This window comes from Aulostomus chinensis, chromosome 6 (assembly GCF_037954235.1).
Source record: "Aulostomus chinensis isolate RoL2024-O1b breed Wild chromosome 6, RoL_Achi_v1.0, whole genome shotgun sequence".
Lineage (NCBI taxonomy): Eukaryota > Metazoa > Chordata > Actinopteri > Syngnathiformes > Aulostomidae > Aulostomus > Aulostomus chinensis.
Genome location: NC_141325.1, coordinates 9,230,251 through 9,250,076, shown reverse-complemented (window position 1 = coordinate 9,250,076; position 19,826 = coordinate 9,230,251). Strand labels below are relative to the sequence as shown.

General features: G+C 40.6%; 1 protein-coding gene across 3 annotated transcripts in view; it reads right to left on the bottom strand.

Annotated features, from left to right (window-relative positions):
• The window catches only part of grid2 (glutamate receptor, ionotropic, delta 2), a 506,248-nt gene that overhangs the window by 484,276 nt on the left and 2,146 nt on the right, over positions 1-19,826 (bottom strand). For 2 of the 3 annotated variants that reach the window (XR_015116476.1, XM_086206352.1), the window contains exons 2-3: positions 14,637-14,709; positions 11,631-11,925 (exon numbers count right to left, since the gene is read on the bottom strand). The gene's annotated coding sequence lies outside the window, so the exon portion shown is untranslated. The remainder of the gene's footprint in view (positions 1-11,630; positions 11,926-14,636; positions 14,710-19,826) is intronic. The other variant, XM_086206353.1, reaches the window with a different exon arrangement.

Genomic DNA, 19,826 nt, shown 5'->3' with positions numbered 1-19,826 from the left:
GGAGTCTGCATGTTCTCCCCGTGCCTGTGTGGGTTTTCTCCGGCTACTCCGGCTTCCTCCCACTGTCCAAAGACGTGCAATTGGGGACTAGGCTGATTAATACTCTAAATTGACCGTAGGTGTGAATGTGAGTGTGAATGGTTGTCTGTCTCTGTATGTTGGCCCTGCGATGGACTGGCGACCTGTCCAGGGTGAACCCCACCTCTCGCCCGTAGTTGCTGGGATAGGCTCCAGCCACCCCCAACCCTTAATACAAGGAATAAGCGGAAGACAATGAATGAATGAATGGACTGAAAGGAAAAAAGTTTTAACTAATTTCAGTGATCGTGAAACCGTCAACAGGTGCAATGAGTGCAGCAGGAAGTAAACTAGTAAACAGAATAGTCGCATAGGTCACATGACTTGAGATGCAGAAGTGTAACTTGTCTTGATGGTGTTAAGCGACAGTGATGAGGTGGTGCACGTTGGTTTATCCGTAAAGCCCTGAGGAACAGTATCTTTGGCTTCCATGATTGAGCCCTTCAGTATTCCCCTGGTGTTTTTTTGGTTCTCTCTGCTGAGAGGGATTATCCGAGCCCAGGAGTCTGCAACTTTAAACACTCAAAGAGCCATTTGGACCTGATTACCACAGAAAAGAAGGGGAAGGTGCTAGACCTGCACTACTTGAAAAGTGTCATGAGATAACTTTTGTTATGATTTGGCGCTATACAAATAAATTGACTAAAAGAAAATATCAGGAGCCACAAACCCCTATCCACATTTAAAATTAAGATAACAGCATATATTGTTTGTTTTTTTTTTTACAGTTTTGAAATCAATGAACTGCTACAGAGAAAACAAAATTTTATTTCTACATGTAACAGACACATTTCTTCAGAAACTCTTTGTTGGATTTTTTCCATGGTTGGGCCACCGGGGACCAAAAAGTTCAATAAACTGCATGCCGGAGGGTGTCGCAAATCCACAATTGTAAGGAGTATTTGGTAAGACAAGAAATTGAATGTATTTTATTTTGATGCTACAAGATCACCATAACCTTCAAATTCAGAATCAAATTTTTTAAAAAAACTTGAGAATTAAAATAAAATTAATTTAAAGTCATAGTGCCACCTGGGGGCAACAGGAAAATACATGTTTTACACTTTGATGCGCTCCTCCCCCGACTAAAAATTGTGTTTCTGGCCATGTTTGAGAACTTGGTGATGAGTTAGTGTGAAGACTGAATTTACATCACACTGTTACCATAGCGGGAATAGAAACTGTTGTTGAGTAACTCCACAAGTTTGGATATTTTCCAATCTTCGTTGTGACAGTCTGGTCTAAACCTCCAAGCGCGTGTTCTCTTGCACCACCAAGTGTTTGCAGGAAGTGAACACATAGGTCTGATTCATCAAGTAAAATTTAAATACCAGGTTTCCCCACCCTCCTGCTCTACACACTTCAAACATGGAGAAGTCAAGCTCTGCATCTCTTCAGAACCAAACCACAATTACTAATTGATAGGCATACAGATCCATTATACAGTCAAAGTAAAACAGTTACTTAAGCCAAATCCAGGAACGGTGACACAAAAATACAAGGAAGATGTAAATCCTGTTTTCAACCAATCAATCCAGTTTGCAATACCTACAACAGAAGAAAACAGAGATTCTCTACACAGTCAGTCAGTGTTACTTTTATGCTGCCTGCATGATTTACTAAAAGCACCTTTTAGCAGTGAGACCATGTGATGTATGTGGCTGCAGCAGCATAGCGACACTAATCCCAGACTAACTGAATTGGACCCGTGTCCACTGAGGACATAAAGCTGAATGGAAGTTTTCAGCATGCATTTGTGTGTTGTGAGGTGTTCCTTAGACAAGTTGGTGGATATTTCTTACTATGGAGAGGGGGAAAAAAATAAGAATAAATTCCAAGGTAATGAATCGTGACAGTAGTAAGACTTCAGATGCCAAAAAGTCCAAAGATGTTGAGGTTTTCCAAAGAGCATGCTGGATAAGTAGGGCAAGGAAGCTTTAGAAGATACGATTGGGCCTGAATTGATGATATATCCAAACTGACAGTTTTGTTAATCGATGGTTGCCTGCATGGGAAAATGGTGTAAATATCTTCTGGCTAAAACTGACGAAGACTTGAGCATGAATTAGGTCAATAGATATGAGGAATATAAACTTTTGCCATACAAGGTGATTAGAAACAAATGGCGTCAGACAGAAGAGAAGAGTTTTGGTGTGAAGAGTTCTCTATGGTTTTTATTTCTAAAAAGATTATATATATATATATATATATATATATATATATATATATATATATATATATGCACATAAGGATAAGATGTTGAAATGAATTTTGGTCTAACATTAAGCTTCTTTTGTTTGAAGAACTGTCCATCATCATCTCTTCATCTGCAGACAACTTTAGCTGCTCAGTACAGTCTAGCGATGATCATTTTCTCAATTAAACTTTTATGTCAAGATTCTTTATGCCGAGACAGTAACGGATTTTCCGTCCTATTTCCTGATTCCAGGACCCCCCCCCCCCCCCCCACCACCACCATTGTGACACATGGATTATCTCTATGCAAACATCAATAACGGAATGATAATTACAGGCCGCTGTGAAACTTTCTCAGTCCAGCGAAACAAGTCAGCCAAGTTCCAGCAAGTAGGATTTCAACATTATTAACATGTTAATTTCAAACACACATTGCTGTTAGTAAGAAAAATGACGCTGCCCTGTCTGCCTCTCAGAGGCCTAAGAACAGAGATTTGAATAAAATAAACCTGCTGCGTTCTATAACTGTTGGATAACTATATGCCTTTGTTATATCCTTTCATCAGAGGAAAAGCCTCATCACACCGAGCTGAAAACTCATTTGAACAACCAGAAAAGGTGCCGGGTGATGCTAAGGATATAACAAAGGATAAAGAGCTCTAGAAAGCGACGGGTTTTTAGAATTTCTTCTGTTTTGGGGTATTACAACAAAGCAGTCAGCGAAGTCACAAAAGGGAAATGTACTTATAATCAAGTTTATTAACTGTAAAAACACTTAAAATTTGTGACTAAAAAAAAGTTTTACAGTAGCCTAACAGCAGGTATTTCCTTATTTGTTTTTCCTTTAACAGTGCGCCTGTGCTGCAGGCTAGCACCATTATTTCTGGACCCTTCCATAACGTTTTCTTTTCTTTTAACTTGTGTGATTTCCCACTACAAACTAAACTAGAATTTGAGCTCATTTGTTGATGCTGACACAGACACAAACATTTAACAACCACATTATTCAAAAGTGTACATACATAAAATTCATTTCTAATGTAACCTTGCCACCATTTTCAAAACTGCTTACTCTGTGTTATACTACTTGTGCGCTTTCATGCGTTTCGGGGTGACTTCTATGCCACGACTCTCACTTCAACATACAAGGGCAGGCGCTGGATAAACGACCACTGATGAGGCGTATGTGCTGAGCCACAAAGACTTACAGAGGCCTTGAAAGACTCGAGCCTGACTATCAGGTGAAGTGGTCTTTTTGCTCAAAAGGGCATGGAACAAAATAACCAGAAAGACCCAGTAGAAACAAGAGGCTGAATAATAGATGCTGCAACCTTATTAAGCTTCTTTGAGAACAACAGTTGTCTTATTTATGTTGTTTTATATGTAATCTATGTTCTCTTTTCTCCCTAAAGATCCAATCTAGGTTTATGAAGACAATCAGGGTTAGTTATGTCTAATCCTGCTCGGTACAAAGGATTTTAATGCTGGTAACAATAAAACTGAAGTACACACACAAAAAAGTACTTCTTCTGTGGTAAGTGCTGCTGGAGTAGGTACTTATTTCCAAGAAATAAAAAATATTTATGTTTTGTGTTGGTGGCAGAGTGTCCTAAAGCGTCTATGCATAATATGCTGAAGCCTGCACCATTTTATCTTAATTGTTAAAATCTCTTTTGTTAAATATAAGAGACAATTCAAACATTTTTGTTGAAATCTTAAAAAGGGTCAGCAGAAGCATGAGCCTCTGGCAAAAGATTCAAATCCGAGTTGACTCACTCGTGTGAATACTGAGTATTACTTCCAGGGCGTAACTTCTCATGTTCTCTCTCTGTGCTGATACGTCCGAGGGCTTCACTTTCCACCAAAGTGTGTTCAGGCAAACAAACTCAATCATAGTCACAAACCCAATTGTCTGACAAAGCCAGGGGAAGGAACCTACTTCCTATTCAATGTGCTTGTATGCTTTCTGTCTAGTCATTGGCTCCCAGTGATTAATGAGGCTTCCCTGCCACACAATCACTCAGTTGACCGAGGAGGGAGAGTGTGGGCTTCTGTACTGTGTGTGTGTGTGTGTGTGGCGCTCTTCCCAGCATTGATGCCCTACAGCTGTAGAATATCTATATTATACAAAGATATTCTACAGACATACACACTTACACCTATATATACACACACACTTACAACTGTATATACACATACAGTGTTGTTCATGAAGTCGTTCCATCTGGTGTCTGAACAGTTCGCTCTCTCGTTCATCTTCGCTCAGTGGTTGTTTTTTTTACCAGATTTCAGGTAAAAATCTGTCTGAAAAATTTATATATACATACACACACACACAACGGAAAAACACCTAATCTGGCAACTCCAGCCACCAGTGTCGCACGCGTCATCAAAACAGAAAGCAGCATGGATACTTCAGTCACATCCACCACAAACCTGAAACGGCATATTGAACTGAAGCACCCGGGTAGCCTGTCAAGGTATGTGCCAGTAAATAAAAGGATGTAGAAGATTACAAAATTGAAAATGAAGATGCAATCCGACACATTGTTTCATTGTTAGAACTGATAAAATAATTGCTGTCTGTGGTACTACATGTAGCAATAATTAAAAAAAAAAAACAGCTCAAAGCAACATATGGGAAAAAAGACCTGAACGAGTTCATTTTTAGAACTGTGAACTTAGTTCAAAATTTTCAATTACCGTAAATTCCGGACGATAGAGCGCACCGTTATATGAGCCGCAGATGCTTATTTTAGGGAAAAAATCAAGTTTGTACACATATACGCTGCACCGGTAAATAAGCCGCGGTGCACGGCGGAAACACCTCGGCCGCCCGTTCTCTGCATGTTGACCCAGTCTTCCAGAGCGTTTTCAAGTTTGGGCCATCTGCTATTATGACCTCTGAAAGCTTTTGTCGTCTTTTTGCATTGGGTCAGTTCGTCATGTTGCCGCCTCCAGCGTCTCACCATCGATTCGTTAATGCCAAACGTACGTGCTGCAGCTCTATTTCCATCTTTAACCGCCAGATTGATTGCCTTTAACTTGAAAGCTGCATCATAAGCATTCCTTCTTCTGCTCTCCATTTTGAGGGTGAGTACAAATGACTGAAAATATCATGTGATGCTCTTTTTACACTGCACCGCGGCATGGACTGGACGGTACTTAGAGAAATTACCATAACATTTGGCTCGGAATTACTTTCCAGTACTTTCCCGAAGTACGGTACTTGGAGCTACCATCAGGAACAATAGGGAATTACTGTCCGCTGCCGCTGCCCGCCACACCCCAGGGTGAAGGTAAAATCCTCGTATAAGACGCACCGGAGTATAAGCCGCGGGGCATGAAGCGTCGAAAAAAAGTCGCGGCTTATAGTCCAGAATTTACGGTATGAACTTTGAACTGAACTAGTTCATTTTAAAATCTGTCAACTGAGCTTTGAACTAGTTCATGTAGAAAATGAACTTTCCCAACACTGCACATACATATACACACACACACACATATATTTACATACACATACATACATACATATACAGTTAGGCCCAGAAATATTTGGACAGTGACACAAGTTTTGTTATTTTAGCCGTTTACGAAAACATATTCAGGATACAATTATATAATCAATATGGGCTTAAAGTGCAGACTCTCAGCTGTAATTAGAGTATTCACATCCAAAATGGAGCAAGGGTTTAGGAATTACAGCTCTTTAATACATAGCCACCCCTCTTTCAAGTGACCAAAAGTAATTGGACAATTGATTCGGAAGGCTGCAAAAAATAAAATAAATAATAAATAAGGCTGCATGGGCTCTTCCCTCATTAACCTGCCATCATTAAGCAGTTAAAAGGTCTGGAGTTGATTCCAGCTGTGGCGTTTGCATTTGGAAGCTGTTGCTGTGAACACACAACATGCAGTCAAAGGAGCTTTCAACGGAGGTGAAACAGACCATCCTGAGGCTGAAACAAAGAAGAAATCCATCAGAGAAGTAGCAGCAATGTTGGGAGTGGCCAAATCAACAGTTTGGTACATTCTGAGAAAAAAAAGAGCGCCCTGGTGAGCTTGGGAACTCAAAAAGGCCTGGACATCCATGGAAGACAACAGTGGTTGATGATCGCAGAATCCTTTCCATGCTGAAGAAAAACCCCTTCACAACATCCACTCAAGTGAAGAACACTCTCCAGGAAGAAGGTGTATCAGTATCTAAGTCTACCATAAAGAGAAGACTTCCTGAGAGTAAATACAAAGGATTCACCACAAGGTGCAAACCATTAATCAGCCTCAAAAATAAAAAGGCCAGAATTAAAGTCTGCACTTCAATTCCATTGTAGTTGTTTCATTTCAAATCCAATGTGGTGGCATGCAGGTCCCAAATCATGAAGATTATGCCGCTGTCCAAATATTTATGGGCCTAACTGTATAGTCAAGACAAATATTGAGACAGAGGGTTAAGCTAGATTAAGAGAACTGAAACGATTGCATAAGCAATTCTAGTTCTATCCATCACTCAACCCTCGACTTCACAACTTTTAATATGCAACTTTTCCCTCTACATCCTTGTGACTTTGCAACTGTAAACCATCAGCTTCTCTTTTTCCAGCCATTTCTACTGTTCAGTGGACAACTTTCTTGTCATTCTCCTTTGCTGTCTCTCTCCCCCCCCTGTTTTAAACAGTGTTTTCTAGCCCCAACTCTTAAGTATTTGGCCCATCTTGTGGATCACGAAGAGGGAATACAAGCTGTCCAAATTAAACTGCATCACTGGCAGGATGGGAGAAAATACGTACCCATCATTTGCTTTTGGCTTATAAATTAAGGTCTGGATTTGCTACTAGCTATTTTTTGCATCTGTCTCTTCCTTTATTTTCACCCCCCCCACCTGCTTTTGAGAAGAGTTAGAATGAAAGTAGGCTATTAAATCCTTGGATATATGAGGCAGAGAGGGAATCAAGGGCTCATGTAAATTATCCCAATATTTGCATCTGGGTTTCACAGCAAAAAAAAAAAGATCCCCGCCACTTCTACAACCCTATTCCGATTTCATCTAGTGGATAATTGTCAATTCAAGCAGGAGTGTAAATTCTATCAATACCTCCCATCAATCCTTCCTCTCACATCTCTTATTCTCTCCATTTTTTCCCCTGAATAACTTGTTTCACAGGCAAGGAGAGGGGGTGATCTGTTTGCAGAATTTACTGGTCTCATAACTGCCCCTGCTATTGTTATTACTCCTTACTTACGGCTGAGATGAGCTTTGCTTTTCAGAGCGTGTGGCAGAGGAGATATTCATGCTAAAATATGCATGTGTGTGTGTGTGTACACAAGTCAATAAAAATAGTATCCGAAATACACAAAGTATCTTCACCATCAGGTTTTTCTCGTCTAACTTTCACCATCTTTAGGTACATTGGACTGAAGGACAAAGTTCTGTCCGTCTGACAGTAATATCATCTATGTCCTTGTACTGTTGTGGTCACATCCACATGAGCTCTCTCACTCACTAACACACACACACACAGTGTAATTGTACTGTCTACTCAGGGCTGTTACTGCTAAGGTGATAGAGCAATGGCCTAATTGTTTGTCTGGCTGGCTGAAGGTGGTAGGAGGAGGAGGAAGAGGCTGAGCAGGAGCTCAGTAAAACTCAGTTGTCTGATCTACAAGGCAAGTGGACTCACACACACTCACCACTGTAAGTCTGGAGCTGTGACAGCTGAGGAGGAGTGAAGGTGCTACACCAGCTAGTATATTCATCAGGATCAATTGCAAAAAGGAAAAAGCTCACTTTGAACTGATAAATGCAGACCAACACAAGTGCACCCTGAGCTACAAATGAGCGAATGCCTTGCTGGTGGACACTCATGAGGTCTTTGCCCTTTTCTTCATGCTGAAGGGACAATAAAATGTTTTTAAAGGCTCGTATCAGGGCAGTTTTTGTTGTTGATAATACAACAAGTGTGTGTGTTTGCATTCGATGACAGTGCAAAGATTACTGGTATCTGGGGGCAAAGACGATCCTTCCAAGATCAGTGAATGACTCTGCTGATTCTAATTTAACTGGAGTGTAAATGTGAAACTCAGGGGCTCAATCACAATGTAGCGACAGCATCAGGATTGCAGGTGTTCTCCAGGAAGCCAATCTCCAAGTGCCCACCCCTCAAAGAGGCTTTCAAGCTGGGGGCCACATCACACATTTCAACTTAACCCAAATCAAGAGAACCCCCCCATGCAGCGAGAACCAGACCACATTATTACTCTCTCTGGGAGGACTATTTTGGAGTTGGGGAATTCAAGCGGATCAGGGTCGGGGACATGGCTATCTCTCTATTCCCAGACAGACTCTGAAATTAAGTTGTTTTTTTTCTTCACACACACACACACACACACACACACACACACACGATTCTCTCTCACACACACACACACACACCAAGGTGGCTGGTGGATGATACATTCCATTGGTTGAGCATATTTTTACCAGCCAAAACATGTGAACAAAAAAAAAAAAAGGCAGTTACGTTTTCTTCTGTATTTTATAAATGTAATCCAGCAAGTACAAACACGAGACAAACATTTGAAGCGAAATTACTACAATATATTGATTCGCGCTTGATACGTACATTAATTCATTAAATGAAAATCTATAAAACAACAGTGTTGGTAGTTCGAAATAAAAGTCAAATTTCTATTCGCAGGTCTCGTTTTCCGTCAGAGTGTAATGTTCTTCTGCTTAAGTCATTGTTGATTTAAAAAAAAAAAAAAACAGCAAATAGATCAGTTCTCATGGTGAAACCGAAAATAGATGCTTCCAATTTTCAACGACTATTCTATTTTGATTTGGTTTTTTAACGGAGTCACTGGATCATTCAAATCTGAGCACATTTACTCAATTATCCTGCACAAAGCAGATTTGGATTAAAAATTGATTTGATGAAAAATATACTTTGCTACAAAACTGCAGAATTGTTTTTCGTACACTAATTAGTCACACTTATGTTCTTTTTCTTATTGATTGCGCTCTTTTTCTAACCTCTTTTTTCAGATCAGTGCACATACTGAACTTCAGATCCAGCCTGATTACTCATCACCCTAGAGATTCAACGCGCTCCTCATCACTAATATCTAACGTATTACATTGAACCTCCACCAACAGTTTCACAGTCACAAGCTGAGCCGCTTCATAGATGTTTCAGCGGGAAAAGCTCATTTCCCATGATGCTTATTCAAGTAAGACATATCAATAATTAAGATGCAAAAGCTTATTTCTGATATTAGATTGGCAATATGTTGTTAGTCCATCAACCGTGGACTGTATTCTGCTGATCAAAGCCTTTTCAGGTTTGCTGGTTTCTGACACAGAAGACATTAACTAAGCCGTTCAATGGTGCAACGTTCCCTGACCAGACTAGAAGCAAGTCCAGAACTGGAGTAATAACAGTTATAATTTAATCCTCAGGGTGTCAGTTAAACCTGTACACTTCTATAAAAAGAATATAAAAATGGAAACTGGATGAAAATCGAGAGGGCACTCGGGGAATTTATATCTGTGCCACAGCAAAATGAAGTTATCAGATCAATTTTAAAATCTAATTCAACCCGAGTTCTATCATCCAATTAAATTTAATCAAAACCCATCCTAAACTGAAAGACCAATAATTACATTCTCCACAAAAAAGTATAAACTGCTTTTCCGCAATAGGAAACAGTGAAGATTCTACATTACCTTCTAGATTTAAATTCATACTAAATACATTGGTAAGTCCATCCCAAGAGAGGGAAAAGACACTGTTCAAATAACGAGAAAACAGAAAGACCTCAGTCGTGGCAGCGGCAGCAGCAGAGCCAGTGAGCACACAAATGTACATGTGGAGACACACACACACACAAGTGCCAGCTCATGCACACACACATCAGATTAGTAGCCACAAGCTCTGAAGCCACAAACAGCAGGAACTTAATTGAAGCAGGCAGGAACCAGAGTGTCCTGCGTGTGTCAAATCTCTCCCTCACCACTAAGATTACAACACACACACTTCTGAACCAACGGGTCATCATTATCAAACAGATGCATGTGTGTGTGTCTCTCTCTCTCTCTCTAAGGGTCTCTATAACCCTCTGCAGCTGTTTCCCTGCTTTTCATTATCAATGAGACATGTGAGTGCTCACCACAGCAATGCATCGAGGAAGCCATAAAAGGGGGTCAAGATCAATATTCTAGACGATAAATAGGGTGTGCTGTAATGGACTAAAGAGGGATAGAGGTGACACGGGAAAAAAAGAGCTTGTAGATATTTGTATCTGTGTGTGCGCGCATGCATTTATCGTTCAACACGTTACTGCCGTTGGTAAAAAATATGACATAGGTGGCCTTGTGCGAGGTGTGGGTCTCTAAGTCAACCATAACAGTTTTACACATGTAGCCAATGAGAGCTGAAACATTTATAGGTCTAATCGTGTGAGGATTTCCCCTAAAACATAACAGTACAACAACTGCAGAGCAAAACTGACATCTACATGCAAGATGATGACTCATAGCAAGAGGACTTGGTTTGATTTTGTGAGTGAGGTTACTGCAAAACATTGAGATGGATAAAGGTTCAGACACCAAGGCCAAAAACTGCAATATAAGTAATGCAATGGGTGCGGATGTCCCAAACAGCAGAAAATCTCTCCCTAACCCTGGAGGACAGTTGCCTTTCACTAAATTTTCAGTGTCCTAGTTCTGAATACTGTCCTTTCCCCATCACATAATCAATAAACCTAATGATTTTCCTCAAAAATTCACAGCATGAGTTGCTTCTCTTGGTGGTAAAAGTGATTTTTAGACTCCTTCGTTCAATGCAGGAAAAGTGATGATTATATAACTTGGAAAATGGCACAGGAAGAAAAACGAATGAAAAAATCTTTGTAAAGGAGAAAGCATCAATTTTTTTCAATTAGCTGAACCTTATCAGAGGCATCACACAAGGCTAAAATGCTTCCTCAGTCATTTTGAGCCCATCAGTCCAACAAAGGCTTGTCAAGGTGAACTTCTTTCCAGATGTCTAAAAACAGTTTTTACAATAACTTTATTTTGGGTTCCAACTTCAACAAGTTCAAACCACCTGTATCTCATTTTGTCAGTTGTTGCAGCACCATCAGTCCAGCACAGAAAGTCAACACACACACACTTTTATACACAGACCACTCTGAAACCAAAACATCACCACCGCACACCTTTAAGCAAGAATCCCACCATTGACCTTCAGGAGTACCCATTTAGCAAACATGTTGATAGAGAATATTTTAACCTACAAATTAAACAGTTTAGCAGTTTATGAAAGCAAATATGAAGTCATGCCCTTTTTCAATCTTACCTGCACCCGTTGACGAAATAGTCTGCCAGAGGTAAAAGCACACACAATATACAGTTTTTCAGTCTTTAACGGGTCATTTCCATCACGTCTTCATCAAATAATGATAATCCATTAGGTTCTGACATCCTCTGATGGTTCCACGATTTTATGTCACCCTTGCAGCTCATACTCTGGCTTGAACCAACCAGCGTGGAGGGGCCACTATGTTGTCATGCATCACAGGTCAGGCTCAAATGAAGTCAGTTTGTTGTTGTTTTAGTTCATTCTTTACTAGAACAATATGAAGCACTCATCTCTGGTAACGTTTAAAAAAAAAAAAAAAAAGATCAGTCTCATCAGGCAAAGATAGAAAAATGAGCCCAGTGGCAAATTACAGGCAGAGTCAAACTGGGTAAAACAAAATGGACGGATGCAAATATTGGCACAAGCACAACAAACAATCTGGCAGACAACAGAGGAGCACTGACTGGTATGAGTACTAGCATGACTGATGAGCTAACAGCAACAGGTTGGCACAGTGAGCCGGCAGGCAGGTGGCAGCAATCATGAGCTGATTAGTGGGCAGGACAGAGGCACTGGTGGGAAGGGCTACAGGACAGTGGGTGGAGCTAAAAGAGACCATACAGGCAAGCAAAAGCAGGAAAGGACACAAAGTCGTGGTTCTCTGTGAATGTACTCTTTGGACTTTCAGTTGTAACCATTTATTTTACATACACCAAAAGCTTCAACATGCAGTGCTGAAGGAAAAACCGTTAAAGAACGATGGCACCTCAGACTTTCTGCAAGGGGTTTTAGTAATATATCTGGGTACAAATACAGCTGCCAAAACATGCATGTTTTATGTCCCCTTCATAAAAATCCTTGATTCCCTTTTTTTTTTTTTTTAAATTTTGATGTAAACAGTATATATCAAAGTGAATCACTGCCAGGACCACTGAGAATGCTTATTAGAGAAGATGGCCTGGGAAAGTGTTAACTGAACTGTTTCGAGACAGAAATAATTCATGATTGAGATTAGTGTCGTGATTGTTCGACCATTACCGAACAATAGAAATATTTATTAATCATGGGAAACAAATTAATATACAGAACCAGCAAATCTGAATTGCTGCTCTCAGCTTGGGGGTTACTGGCTGGAAGCCAACTCTTATCCATCTCCTTTTCATCCTGGACGTTTTTTCTTTTAGCTTTCTCTTTGGCAATTAAATTTTAAAAGTATTAATCGAAAAGATGGATTTTCTGCACACTCTGATAAAATGCGTCTGTTTTCAGAAACAGGGAATGTGTGTCTTTATAGGTGGAGTTATTTATTTTCTCTCTCCTTCAAGTTCATCATTTGCCTCTTGCCTTCATCATCCATTTTGCATTGTATCTGAGAGCAGATATAGTAGAATGCACAATCTCATAAATTAGCCGACTGCAAATATAAATGCATATTTACACATTACGTGAGCGTGAAACCATATAGGCCTGTTTTTCTTGTGCAGTCCAACAGCCAGAGAGCCCGAGCCACCATCAACTGTTAGTTTAACAAGTCAGCACTTTGTCTTCATAGATATTCAAGAAAATACTGATATTACTACTACTAATAATAATAATGCTGGAGAAGAAGGGTTTTCTTTATCTGATAGTTTGTGTCTTAATATCTTCCGTGATGACAAACACTGAGGCTTTAGTGCAGGGGTGTCAAACTGATCCAGTAAAGGGCCGTGTGGCTGCAGGTTTTCATTCAAACCCAGCAAAAACAACACGCAATCCAACCAATGAGCTGTGTGGACACAGGTTGATTGATTTAAGTAGATTCAGGTGTTGCTTTTCCTCGGTTGGAATGAAAACCTGCAGCCACACGGCCCTTTACTGGATCAGTTTGACACCTGTGCTTTAGTGAGTCAGGTTGTTACTGATGCTGCTAGCTATCATGTGAAGGCAGTGAGCTGCTAGCGACTAGCCGTTAGCACAGACTGTGCCCAGGAGAGTTCGCACCATCCTTTGAGCTGTTTTCATCTTCCAGTTGTCTGCTGCGTGGTTAGGATATCCCAACATAACACCGTGACCGAGGACTCTTTCTATGAAAGACGAAGATGTCTGGGGTTGTTATTTTAATCTTATTACTTCTTGTACAACCAAATTAAAGAGGAAAATATTCATGCATGAGGCCCACTGACAGTTCTTCCTCCCTTGACCCCTCTCACTTGGAACTATTACAAGATCAGAGTAATTAAACATACATACTATGATCTATAATGCGGCATAAAAGTTCCATTCAGAATCTATGATGAAAAATCCTCTCACAAAAGTCGTAGCAGCTAGTCTAAGTGCGCTTGTTGCCCCCTCAAGTACATTGGTACAGTCAAGGTAAGCCTGCAAATACAGCAAAGCCTGTCGACAAAAAACTACTCAGACGACTAAGCACCTCATCGACAGACATAGCACAGTGCTCGAAGAAATCAAAGAGGTCACAGAGAGGTCAGGGCGATGCTACCACTAAACCCGACATACTGGTTCTTTAAGTTGCTTGATGGCGCTGGCAGGTGTGCAGCTGTCTGGTTTCAGGCAAAAAAATTAATATTATTCCTGCCTACTCTGTCTGTTTACCCCATGTGGATATAATAGAAGCCCAACAGTGTGGATCAGCTATGTAGCAAACTGAGCCCTGGGCAATTTTACATGGCGACTGCAGACTTCTCTCATTATTTTTTATATACACTGAGAGCTTAGAGGGGCTTTGCTACTTGGTGAAAAGACTGTTTTCTTTAACCCAAAACATACACACATTAAAGAGACAGACATCAGGAAAATTTGATCCCCTTGAAAATAGAAATATAAAAAAAAACCAAGAAATTAATTAACACATTGGCAAATATGTTAGCAAAAAAAAAACAACAACAATTTTATATGGCCCAACATCACAAATCACCATTTGCCTTGAGGGCTTCTGTCCTTAGATTTTCAATTTGAGTGAGGAAGGACTACCAAAAACATGTAATCAAACACATTAATGCTCACCTCCAGTATGTTGGACTCGGGCGTTTAGGAGGACATGTCCACAGGCCAGAGAGGAAGACTGTGCAATCCATAACTTGCGAAAAAAACAAAAAATAAAGAAATAATTAATTAGAGCAAAGTTTTGGTCCCTAAACACGATGAAGGTCTTTCTGAAGTTCTTCATGTGTAGTGGACTGACTGCAGGAATCCTCAGTGAAGGAGGGGACGGACATGTGTTAGGTACAGAGCAGATCAATGAATTCATAACATACAATTAATAACATTCCGACACTTGTAGGATAAATATGTACGTGACGGATGCAACTGATGGGCAACTTTGGATGATGCATGTGGGTCTTCACCACCTCATGTGGGAAAAGAAACCAGACAGGGGTTAAGGTCATGTGGGCCTGCTAGAACAGCCCAGAAAAGAATGACAAGCTGTGAATTAAATCCAGATTCTCCATTGCATTCATGTTGTGGATAATCAGTTTATGCTAATATCACAGAATACTGAGCTGTCGCATCGCCTCACCAGGTGCTGGGGAGTTCGTCGGGTGGCTCAAAAGAGCAGGAGCCAGGTTGTGACACCAGTGATTACAGAGGCAAGCTTATTTAAAAGATCTGAATTTGCAGGAGGGATCACTCAGCTTCAATTAATTGTCTCTGGTCACTTACCCGTGAGGTGTAATTATGAGATGCACAGTAGGATCACTTTACTTCCTACTGTGGCTTGTTATTATAATGAGCAGGGATTTGGACTCGTTAATAACTCACCTTCTTACTGGGGCGTTCACATCTACTGAAACCCAGGTCTGATCGAACCTCTACAACTAAATTTGGTTTCATAAATGTCAGATCATGTTTTAATAGCTAACGTGGGTATGACTGTTAAAGAGACGATTTGAATCGACTTTTTCAATGAGCTTCCCAACCCAGACAATTTTATCAGACGCTCTGTGATCCATCTCTCCACTCACGTCCTTTGTGCCGCATCACTTCCTCATTTAAAGCAGCAGTAGTCTGTGTAATACTGCTACTGATGCATTTACCACTAACCACAGTGGCCCGTCTACTTTAACTGCATTTGGCTAGTCATTCCCTGAGGTCCTGGCTCCTTCCACTGCAGAGACCAGCTGAGTTGAAATTTCACCAGTGACCTAAAAACAGCCCTTTCTGTTGCATCTTACTCTTAGATTAAGGTGCTCCACAGCAGGCCTGCAGAAGAGCTGGCATTTTCTATGTGCGTATCTCACAAAAACACACACACTGAAATCAGCATGTTGACTCTGTGGCTTTACTTCTCCCTCAGCGTGCAGACAAAAATGAAGCAGTGGTAGAAGATCTTCTAATTTACTCTTGCAATTCCTGCAACATCCCAGTCATCACTTCCACTTTCCCAGGTTGTCGCATTCCTTCCACAACATGGGCCCATTCCTTCATTCTCAGCCGGTCTCTCTATCTGAGCAACAATTGCGTAACCCACCTCCTCCCGAACATTTTGGAAATGGAGCTGAACGATCTACAACCAATCACCACCTGTTATTCCGGGTGTCCCTCATGACTCATCATAGAGATTCCATCTCCACTTGCTGGCTCTACCCCACCAACATCCAGAGGATTCCACCTACTTCCTGTTTCCTGAGTCTACGGTAATGAAGAAATGGCACAGTAAATAACGAGTAATTCCTAAACTCCTTCCGTCGCTTCACGTTAAATGGTACTGTCCAACCTTTTCATGAGGCATCAAGGTTGATCTTGTTACGTTACAAGCAAATCCAAGAACAATAGAGGACATAATGACATGAGCAGGTTTTATTTTTGTTAGCACACCAATGGTCTCTCTCTCTCTGAAGATGACTACTTGGCTATTTTCAGTTCAGATCTTTGCCATGCTGCTGATGGTGACCAAAACAAACATTTGCTGGCTTGTAGAAGTAAATGACTATTTCATCCACATAAATGACTTCATTGATTCAGTCTACTGACAGACACCTATCTCTTCTGGATGTCTGAGCTCCTCACCTTATCTAAAAGGGCTTAGCCCCACCGGCCAATCGACTGGTAATTTGAGCTCCTCCTTCACCCGAACAGACTCGTGCAGGACCTCAATCACTGTTGATCTCCTTCAGGTAGCGAAAATATAAAAACGCAGTGCTCCATTTCCCTGTTAAAATGTCCTTATTTCTAACCATAGGGGTGTTTGAAAGGTCCAGAGGTTTGCTGTCAAACTTAGGAATAATACCTTTAAATTGTAGAACATAAAGGTTATATCATTCGATACTGAATGTCAAACCTTAATTTCTCTGTTATTAGTTAGGCAATTTAGTCACTCTCGCTCCCCCATTCGACAATATTTAAAAACCTCTCAGTTACATTACACGAGAGACCATGGCTGAAATAGATCCAAGTAAACAGAAGAAGCCTGAAAGTCACCCACCACTCCAGAGGCTAAAACTGCAGCTGTAATATGTTGTGTCATCATGTTTAATAGCAGTGAGATGTAAAATCCTGCTGATGGAGTACATACATGGACAGTTTTATTTATTTAAATCTGCCTCAGGGCACATTGGATTGTTCCCAAAACTCTCACTCTCCTCACCTCCTTGCAGTTCCATCACCTGCTATTGGGTGATACACACCTGAACGAACACACACACACGGTGAAAATGAGGGAGCAATCCAAATTCACACAGAACAATGCAGGGCTTACATTGTGACTGGAGACCAAACTAAAAACAGGCCAGTTCAGAGTGAGAATATTATGATATGTCACAAAATACCACATGACTATTCAACAGCATTAGTGGAGCATAACTGCACATCTTGCAGCCATGAAAACACACTCAAAAAGAGACAAATGCATCAGATGGAGAATGACAGTGATTATTAAGCAAATGGCAAAGTTCGGTTTACAGCCGAGGCAAACACTGGTGGCAGAAATGCTGCAGGGGCACCAGAGAGACGGTGGGGAAGAGAAACTGGATACCTGAGTGGTTGGAGAAAGTAGAAAAAAAACAATCTGACAAAAGCACAATGAAGGGAGGGAGGGACGGAGTGATTTTGGCCACCAAATTTGGGGGCTTGGAGGCCCCTGGATGTTTCTACATTTGTTACTGATCCAAAAAAAAAAAAAAAAAAAGACAAACATCAAGAGTTTGTTCTGACATTAAAAAGCTCTTCCATGTGAATGGCAGCACACACGACCTTTAAAATGTGCTGCATATGTGCCTATAAGAAAAAGAATGCAAATGATTACGTCATATTGATGGCAAAGACAATACTGTAACTACACCATGAAAAAAAAAAAACAGCAGACTAAGGGAAGAGTTGGGTTAAGGGCAAAAGGAGAAGAAGAGTTCTAGCCTGTTACGTAACAATTAAGCTATCAAAGTGGAGATGAGTGGGAGGCCACACTGCGACACCTTCCCAGGAGTTACACAGAAAATGGCTCTGTAACCGCGTCAGACATGCACCAAATGTCATTTTATCAGCTTCATCTTGACAACAAGCACCTTTTTAAATTCATGAATCGTAACTGTGAAGTGTGTGGTTTGTGTGTGCATGGTGGTTTGTGCTGTAGCGGGGGATGCTTGTGTGATCCTGCCTTGAGCATCAACAATTCCAGGACCACAACATGGAAAATGAATGAATGTGTTTATTGTTGTTCAATCTTGTTCAAATGTCACGTAGGACAGGCTGTGAGAGCAGACAGCGCAGCACAACTGGCCAGGAATTCTGGTCAAGCATATCACATCTGTTCTCCTGTAAACTAGCAGGCTTTGCAAGCACGGATCAATTCAAGGAGACGCGAAAGAAGCAAGTCTGAAAATACCAGCACCTGTTTGGAGGAGAGAAAATAGACTCAACATTTTTAACTCCGTAGACACGGTGTCTCAAACTGGAACGTGCTTCTCATAAAGGTGCACACGCGCATCGGGAAATGCATCTTTTTGAGATAGGAAGTGACTGATTTTTGCATTGCATTGAAATTGGTTTTATGTTGGAGCTAAAGGGCAAGTCCAGAACAAAAAGAAGTCTAAATTCCGTGAAGCGATGCTGGAAGCCAAAGCAAAGCCATCTAGCATTATTATATCATTAGATAATGTGTTTCTGAGTTGCCAGTGACAATAATTTCAGTCTTTTGTCTGACATTCACTGCAGAAAACTGCAAGTCATCCAGTCTTTATGTCCTTGATGTTTAGTTAGCTGATTAGTTTCATCTGGCTTCATTCAAAAATATAATTGTGCATCATCTGCGAAACAACGGAGGGTTTCCCCAATATCGGCCAAAATGTTTGCAACTTCATGATTAACTTAAAACTCCTAAATGGAGGATTAATTCTCAGCATTTACAAACTGAGATGGATCTGATAAATAGGACTTACTGTGTTGACTTTAATGCCAATTAAGTGTTCCAGTCTGTGTAATAGGATGTGATGGTCAATGGTGTCAAGATCTAACGAGACACGTCCTTTGTCCAATTCAATTAGAAGGTCATTTGGAACTTTCATCCGAGTTCTCTTTGATGAACGTCCTCAGATAAACCACCACAGAGAAAGTCACACAACTATTTATATAAATAGACTGTTTGACAAATGCTTTTTCAATTTTCCTGCAGACGAGGGAAGTTCAGATATAAGAATTGATGGTTTTGAAAGGTTTAATTACAGCTGCTCTGAATACTGCGGGACAGAGGATGTTTATAAAGACAGATTGATCGTATTTAATAAAGAACTTTAATGGTAGAACGTCCTTAAGCGGAGTTGTAGTGATGGGGATGGGGGTCTATGAGTCAGCCTGGCAGTTGAAATGAATAGAGTTAGGAAGGTGAATGGGGAGGAAATATTTATCAGCTTTTTAGAGCTACTTCTTAAAAGGTTCCTGGGTGTGAAGATAAATTGGTGCAGGTTGAGGGGAGGCCATGATTGATTTAATCTCTAATAATAAGAATTGTATCATTAGAGAAGCTTGTGAAGTCGTGAGAACTACAGAATTATCAACAGAGCTGCGGCGCCTGGGTACGAGCTGAAAGAAAAATAAGCTTTTTTCCTCAATTAACAATGAATCGTACGCTGCTTCCTGTACATTCTCGAGGTTTTTCCAGTTTGAAGGAACTTTTTTTTCCCCTTGCAACTTTTTGTGATATTTTATTTAATTTGCAGGTTTTTGGGAGTAACACCGCGGAGCTGTTCTGATTTGTATCATTAT